The 7438-nt window shown below is 42.2% G+C and overlaps 1 non-coding gene across 1 annotated transcript; it reads left to right on the forward strand.

Annotated features, from left to right (window-relative positions):
• The first annotated feature begins 588 nt into the window (after nucleotides 1–588).
• LOC113458235 lies at nucleotides 589–695 on the forward strand. Its single transcript, XR_003378643.1, has one exon. It is a non-coding gene; the product is annotated as a U6 spliceosomal RNA (small nuclear RNA).
• Nucleotides 696–7438: the final 6743 nt, after the last annotated feature.

Consider the following 7438-nt stretch of genomic DNA (forward strand, 5'->3'; position numbering starts at 1 on the left):
TCAGGGAGCCTGCCTGGGACCAGCCTAGGTCCTCTACACACGTGTGACTGTTGTGTAGCTTAATCTACTTGTAGGACTCCTAGCAGTGGGAGCAGGAACTGTCCCTAAGGCTTTGGCTGGCTTTGGGAAACCTACTCTCCATAGTGTGTCTCCTTGCCCAGTCTTAATAGAAGGGGAGGAGCTTAGTCCTCCTACCTCAACTTGATACGCCACGCTTTGTTGACACCCATGGGAGGCCTGTCCCTTTCTGAACAGAAGTATAAGAGAAATGGATTGTGGGGGTGGGTGCTGTGGGAGGAGGCAGAGGAAGGAATGGGAGGAGAGGAGGGAGGTGAAATTGCAATTGGATGTGAAATAAATAAATAAATAAAATTAATAAAATAAGAATGATGTTGCAATGAATAGTCACACCTGTCATTATAAACATGATTTGTGTGCAGATCCCGAGGACGGCGGCTGCCACGTTACAAGTCACACGTGTGCTACGTCTAAGGAATGGCTGACCCATCTCCCACAGTTGCTCACCATTATCTCTTGTCTGTGGCAGGCTTGAGTATTCCACTTCTCCACATTCACATCCGTGTTGCTGTGCTCGCTTCGGCAGCACATATACTAAAATTGGAATGATACAGAGAAGATTAGCATGGCCCCTGAGCAAGGATGACACGCAAAGTCGTGACGCGTTCCATAAAATAAGAAAAGAACACATCCGTGTTGCTTTTTGTCAGGGCATTTCAGCACCATAGAGGATGCTACGTCGGCTTGCAGAGAACTCTCACTGTGATTTTGGTCAGCATTTCTTCAAGGACTCCCGGAGCAAAGTGTGGGCTGATTTGCTGTTTCTTGGAGGGAAACTGAAGTTTCCATGCAAATGTTTTGGCTATTTTCAGCAATTAATTCCTACTCTTAATTTGAACCTTGAACTCCAGATGAAGTCTTTTATGACATTGGTGTGACAACGCACACCTTTAGTCCCAGTGCTAGAGAGGCCGAGGCAGGTGGATCTCTGTGAGTTCAAGGCCAGCCTGGTCTACTTACTGAGTCTTAGTCCAGCCAGGGCTACATAATGAGACCCCATCTCAAACAAACAAATAAGATCCTTTATCATATTTCCTATAAATACTTACCTCCAACCTGTGGTTTGGTTTGTCATTTTAATAGTATGATTCATTGAGAGGGAGTTCACATTTATTTCATTAATTGACTTATTGATGCCTATTTACGTCATATGTAAGGCCTCTTTCATCTTATCCAACTTTGAGGGAAAAAAGTAACCAATTTTGCTTTTAGAAGAATTGTGTTCTCCATTCTAGCTGTTGAGTCTGTGGACTGTTTGGGATAGCATTTGTAGTGATATAAGGTGCAACTTTTTAGTTTGTATCTTTAATTCAGATAAGTTTGTGCCTAGCATCTTGTGTTTGAAGGACCAATCTTTTTATATTCACTGCCTAGGTATATGGGATACCCTTTGTTATGTTGGGAGCTTAGGCCGCAGCCCCTAACCCTGAAAGTTAGCACTCTGGACTCCAAATCCCAGCAGGCCAAGTCCTGACCCCTCCCGGAGGCTCAGGACCAGTCCCACTGAATATTTAAGTGAACTCCCAAAAGAGGAACATGAGGTCTCCTTTTTCTTCCTCCCAGAGGTCGCATTCATGCAGCTTCCCAGTTTCTCCTTGGGGCCACCCGAGGGCAGAACTCCCATTAAACCTGGATATCTCTTAATTTGGCTTGTTTTGATTTGGCTTGATTGGGAATTTGTGTCAGCGGAGAGCTTGTGTTAGGAAAATATTGCTAACACCCTTGTGTACGCAGTGAATACGTCTTATTGCCATTGGTTAATAAAGAAGCTGATTTGGCTAATAGCCAGACAGTATAAAGTCAGGTAAGAAATCAAAGCAAAGATAAAAGTAAAAAAAGGCAGAGTCAGGAGAAACCAGCAGTCATCAGAGAAGCAAAATGTGAGGTAACAAGCCACAAGCCTCATGGTAAAATATAAAATAATAGAAATGTGTTATTTTAAATTATAAGAGTGAGTTAATAATAAACTTGAACTAATAGGCCTAGCAGTTTATAATTAATATAGAGCCTCAGAGTGGTTATTCGGGAATTGGTGGGCAGGAGAGAAACCTCCAGTAACAGCCTTGGGATCTGATTTTCACATTTTGATTGGACTCCTTGGCCATTACTGTTTGTTCTTAAGCAAGTAGCTCAGAGTTTTGATCACTACAGATTGAAATTATAAATATACATAGCAAAATCCTCTAAGCTTCTTATTTGTTAATTTTATATCATTCATGGTAATTTTCACCTCCACATAAATATTTCAGGTAGCTTATGAATTTTTACATGACAATTTAGCTAGAATTTTCTCAAGGATTGATGTGGGATTCCCCTCTCTGTATGTTGTGAATATGTTTTATTACCATTGGTTAATAAAGAAGCTGTTTCAGCCAATGACTTAGCAGAATAAAGTCAGGCAGGAAATCTGAACAGAGATATAGAGAGAGTAGGCAGAGTCAAAAAGATACCACGTAGCTGCTGTAGGAGACAGATGACCAGAACCTTACCCTGTAAGCCACAGCCTTGTGGCAATACACAGATTAGTAGAAAGGGGTTAATTTAAGATGCAAGAGTTAGCTAATAAGAATCCTGAACCATTGACCAAACAGTGTTATAATTAATTTAGTTTCTGTGCAATTATTCCAGTCTAGGCAGCCGGGAAATGAATGAGCAATCTCTGTTTTCAAAGAATCACCTTGACTCTGAAGATCAGTTAGTAGAAATTTCCTGACTTAACACCAAAACTTTATTTACATCTTTCCAGATTTTCTTAGAAATACTTCATGGCTTTCAGCATATAAATCTTGCTGTATGTAACTTCTTCTGTTAAATATATTCTGGGTATTTACTCTTAGAGCTTTTATTGTGAATAAAATTTATTCCCTTGTATTTCATTGCTAGTATGTAGACATGTAATTTATTTTGTATATTGACTTTGCAACCTATTAATTGGCAAATTCATCTACTTGTTGTAGTAGAGTTTAGGGTATAGTCTTTAAGATTTTATGCAAATACTCCATGCAAATACAATACACACTATAGAGTGGTTATTGCATCCTGTGTTGGTAGTCAGTAAATTTATTGGTTCTAGTAGCTTTTAAATATCTTCTTTCAAATTTCCTCATGAATTAACCTACAGTCTGTAATAAATACAGCTTTCTTCTTTTTATTTGCATTTGACTTTATTGAATTCAATAGAATCTCTATCAATATCTTGACTATAAATAGAAAAGAAATCTTTGTTGCATGCCATTATTGGAAGATGTGCAAACATCAATCTTTCTCTGTTAAAAAAGATACTGGTTAAAAGTTGTTCACAAATCCATAGTCACTCAGAGAAAGTCTCTTCTTGGTCCCATTTGAAGGAAGTTCATAACATGAGTGTGTGTGCTGAGCTTTGTCAAGTGCTGAGCCTTCTAGATCTTTTGAGACAGTTGTTATATCACTCAAATCTCCATTGCTGTGCCACTGCAACAGAAAGAAAAGAAAACCATCTTCCAACTCTCAGCTACAGAGGATTCATTAAGAGGTTGGCTTGCTACTGCTTCAGGCCTAAGGTGAGGCCAAATGCCATAGAACCAGGAGCATAGGCACGGGAAGACAAACCCTATAGGCTCCATCAGCCTGAAGGGTGTAGAGGGGCAGGAAGGAATGGATTGATCCTATTTCCAAAGATTATCGTGTTCCTGTGCATCCAGAACCTACTAACATCTGAAGCCCTTAGGAAATCCAGAGTTGTGTGAGATATGCCTCTTACACTCTGGACTTTGTCCTCTGCTGCTTCTGGCAAATTTCCTCGGACTCAGCAAGGTTTCATTCTCATCACCATTACACCTTCTCCACGAACTCCTCTTTACCAGGTAACTTTTGCAGACCGGCATGGGGTTCCAGGAGACAGAACACCTGTACAAGGCCCCTGAAGCATCACTCCCTCCCCCTTCTTGGCATCCTAAGGTAGTGGGGGGCATCATGACTTGTAGATGGTCAAACAAAATGGTTGAGAAAAATGTGCATTCGGCCAAATGCTACAAATAAAAATGTAAATACCATACAACACAAACACAAAACAGTATGGCACAAACGTAAACTCTACAAGCACCAGCATAAAGGGACAGGAGAGACTGGTACAATAATAGCCAGGCAGGAAGGTCACTCAGCTTAAGACCTTGAACTGCTGGCTTCAGGCTACTAACTCAAGCCCTTATCCTGAAGTGTCTATTTTACCAAGTGCTTTGGATTAGAGGAATGGACATAATTCAGGCCGTGTCTCTTCTCTATAATTTACGTTCTCTCCAAGAAACCACTGCTTGAGTGGACACAAGCGATAGTCCATCTCACTACCCCATTCTCCCTAATGTTTTTTTAAATTTATTTATTTATTTTTATTGAAAAAATTTCTACCTCCTCCCAACCTCCCATTTTCCTCCCCCTCCCCCCACTTCTTTCCCCCTCCCTCTCCAGTCTGAAGAGCAGTCAGGGTTCCCTGCCCTGTGGGAAGTCCAAGGTCCTCCCCCCTCCATCCAGGTCCAGGAAGGTGAGCATCCAAATAGGTTAGGCTACCACAAGGCCAGTTCATGCAGTAGGATCAAAACCCAGTGCCATTGTCCTTGGCTTCTCATCAGTCCTCATTGTCCGCCATGTTCACAGAGTCCGGTTTTATCCCATGCTTATTCAGTCCCAGTCCAGCTGGCCTTGGTGAGCTCCCAATAGATCAGCCCCATTGTCTCAGTGGTTGGGTGCACCCCTCGCGGTCTTGACTTCCTTGCTCATGTTCTCCCTCCTTCTGCTCCTCATTTGGACCTTGGGAGCTAAGACAGGTGCTCCAATGTGGGTCTCTGTCTCTATCTCCATCCATCGCCAGATGAAGGTTCTATGGTGATATGCAAGATATTCATCAGTATATGTCCCCAGTTAGTTCCTTGGACAACTGAGGAGAGGGAACCTAAAATGGCCCTATCCTATAGCCATTCTCCCTAATGGTAAAAGCCATTTCCATATACTTGTGTTCAGCAGTGGGACCAGCCCCTATTCTGAGGGGATACTCACCCTTCCTTCCATGTGTATGACATGTGCTGCCGTCTGCCCTTTGCCTACGCACAGGGGTACTCCACAATAAAAACGCCTTTCTCAGGCTTGTGGCACCTGCAGGTCTCTCAACTCCAGCCATGTGTCATCCCCTCCCAAAGCTTGACTGCAGGCTCGTAGGAAACCCAGGTGAGTGGAGGCAGTAGAGGCTTTCCTGATTATTTTGTGTTCGCTAATGTATTTGTCTTCATTTCCGTTTGATATCTTTCTTCAATAACTCATTTTTATGTTATCAATGTAATCTATATGATAAGACCGCATAACAGATCAAAAATTAATATCTTGGGGCAAGAGAGCTGGTTAGTACATGAAGTGCTTGTCATGCAAATGTGGGAACTAGAGTTCTCATAACCAGCACCTGCATAAAATGACAGGCCTGTCTGCAAACCCAGTGCTAGGGAGGTGGGGACATAGGTACAGACAAAGGAAGAGACAAGGGGTCCCTGGAACAAGCTGGCCAGTAGGCCAACCAAATCAGAGACCTTCTCATTCAGGCATGGCCAAGAATGATAAAAGGGGCTGGAGAGATGGCTCAGAGGTGAAGAGCATTGGCTGCCCTTCAGAGGCCCTGAGTTCAATTCTCAGCAACCATGTGGTGGTTCACAACCATCTGTAATGAGATCTTGTGCCTCTTCTGGCCTGCAGGCACACATGCAAGCAAAGTATTGTTTACATAATAAATAAATCATTAAAAACAAAAAAGAAAGAAAGAATGATAGATCTCTGGCCTATACACAAGCAGCCACATACACACATATACCATACACACAAACATGCCACACATATACATACCACAATACCACACACACACACACCATATTTACACATACCACACACACCACACATACCACCAAGGACACACACCACCACACACACATATGCCATACATAAACGCAGACCATAATACACATACCACATACACACACCACCACACATGTCTACCATATACACACACATACACCACACATACACACACACCACACCACATGTATACCATACACACACATACAATACATATACCACATATACACACACACCACCAAACATGTATGCCATACATACACATACCACATATACCACACACACATCATACTCATACATACCACATACACCACACACACCACCAAGCACACACACCACTACACACACATATACCATACATACATATAGACCATAATACACATACCATATACACACACCACCACATATGTATAACATACACACACATACAATACATATAAATACACCACACATACACACACCACCACACATGTATGCTATACACACACATACAATACATACACATACCACATACACCAGACACACATTCTCACATACACACACACACACACAAACACACACACAAACACCACACATACTTATACACATACCACAATACACACTCAAGAAATAATAAATAAAAATCTTGGCATTGTTCCTCCCTTGTTTTCTTTTGTTGTTGTTCTTTGGCTTTGCTTTTTACATTTTTTACTTGAATAAGGAGGGGCATCGTTGCATAGAAATAACAATACCCTTTAAAATGAGCAAGCAGGTCTACCCGAAGGATCCTGTCCTTCACAGGAGCACTCTTTGTTTGGGGAACATGCTGATCTCTTTCCTGTCTCCAGTGGCTCCCTTCCATCAAGAGGCAGAGTGGCCACATGGGGCCATTCGAGTCAGCCAAGGTCACATAGAAAGAATATATCAGTGTCATCTCAGAGGATCTCCAGTGGAGCTGAATGAAGTTGCCACTTTATGCATTGAGCTCATGCAAAGCCTTTTTAAAAATAAGAGTCCCCCACTCTGAATTCCAGCAGCAACTAGTGTAGCACTTCTCCTTCCTGAAGACTCTTCTTATGTTCAGGCACCAGCACAGACCATGCAGAAAACCAAAGCTCCTGATTCTACAACTCAAACTTCACAGAATCCAATGCTTTCCCCGTCTCCCAGGAAGATGCAAAGCCTGTTACACCCAGTTCTCAGCAGGATACATCCCGTCTAGCATGTCATGTTGTGTTTTATGTCACTCCAGCTCTTCCTGGTATGTCTTCAAGTTTCTGGTGAGCCAGACCTTCGTAGGACTCTTGTCAACATCTCAGTGGCTTGCACGGTATTCATATTAGTGAGCATTGATAAAAGTTTTGCGTATCTTGGGCAAAGTCTGGAGTAAGTCCGACAAATACGGTAGAGCTGTAGATGGTGTGGGAATCCTTTTTATTCCACCGCTTGTCATTTAGGGAAGTTCTTGATCACAGAACATTTAGCATAAAGAGCAGAAGAGGAGGAAAGCTTA

The sequence above is a fragment of the Microtus ochrogaster genome, unplaced genomic scaffold, assembly GCF_000317375.1.
Source record: "Microtus ochrogaster isolate Prairie Vole_2 unplaced genomic scaffold, MicOch1.0 UNK10, whole genome shotgun sequence".
Taxonomy (NCBI): Eukaryota; Metazoa; Chordata; class Mammalia; order Rodentia; family Cricetidae; genus Microtus; species Microtus ochrogaster.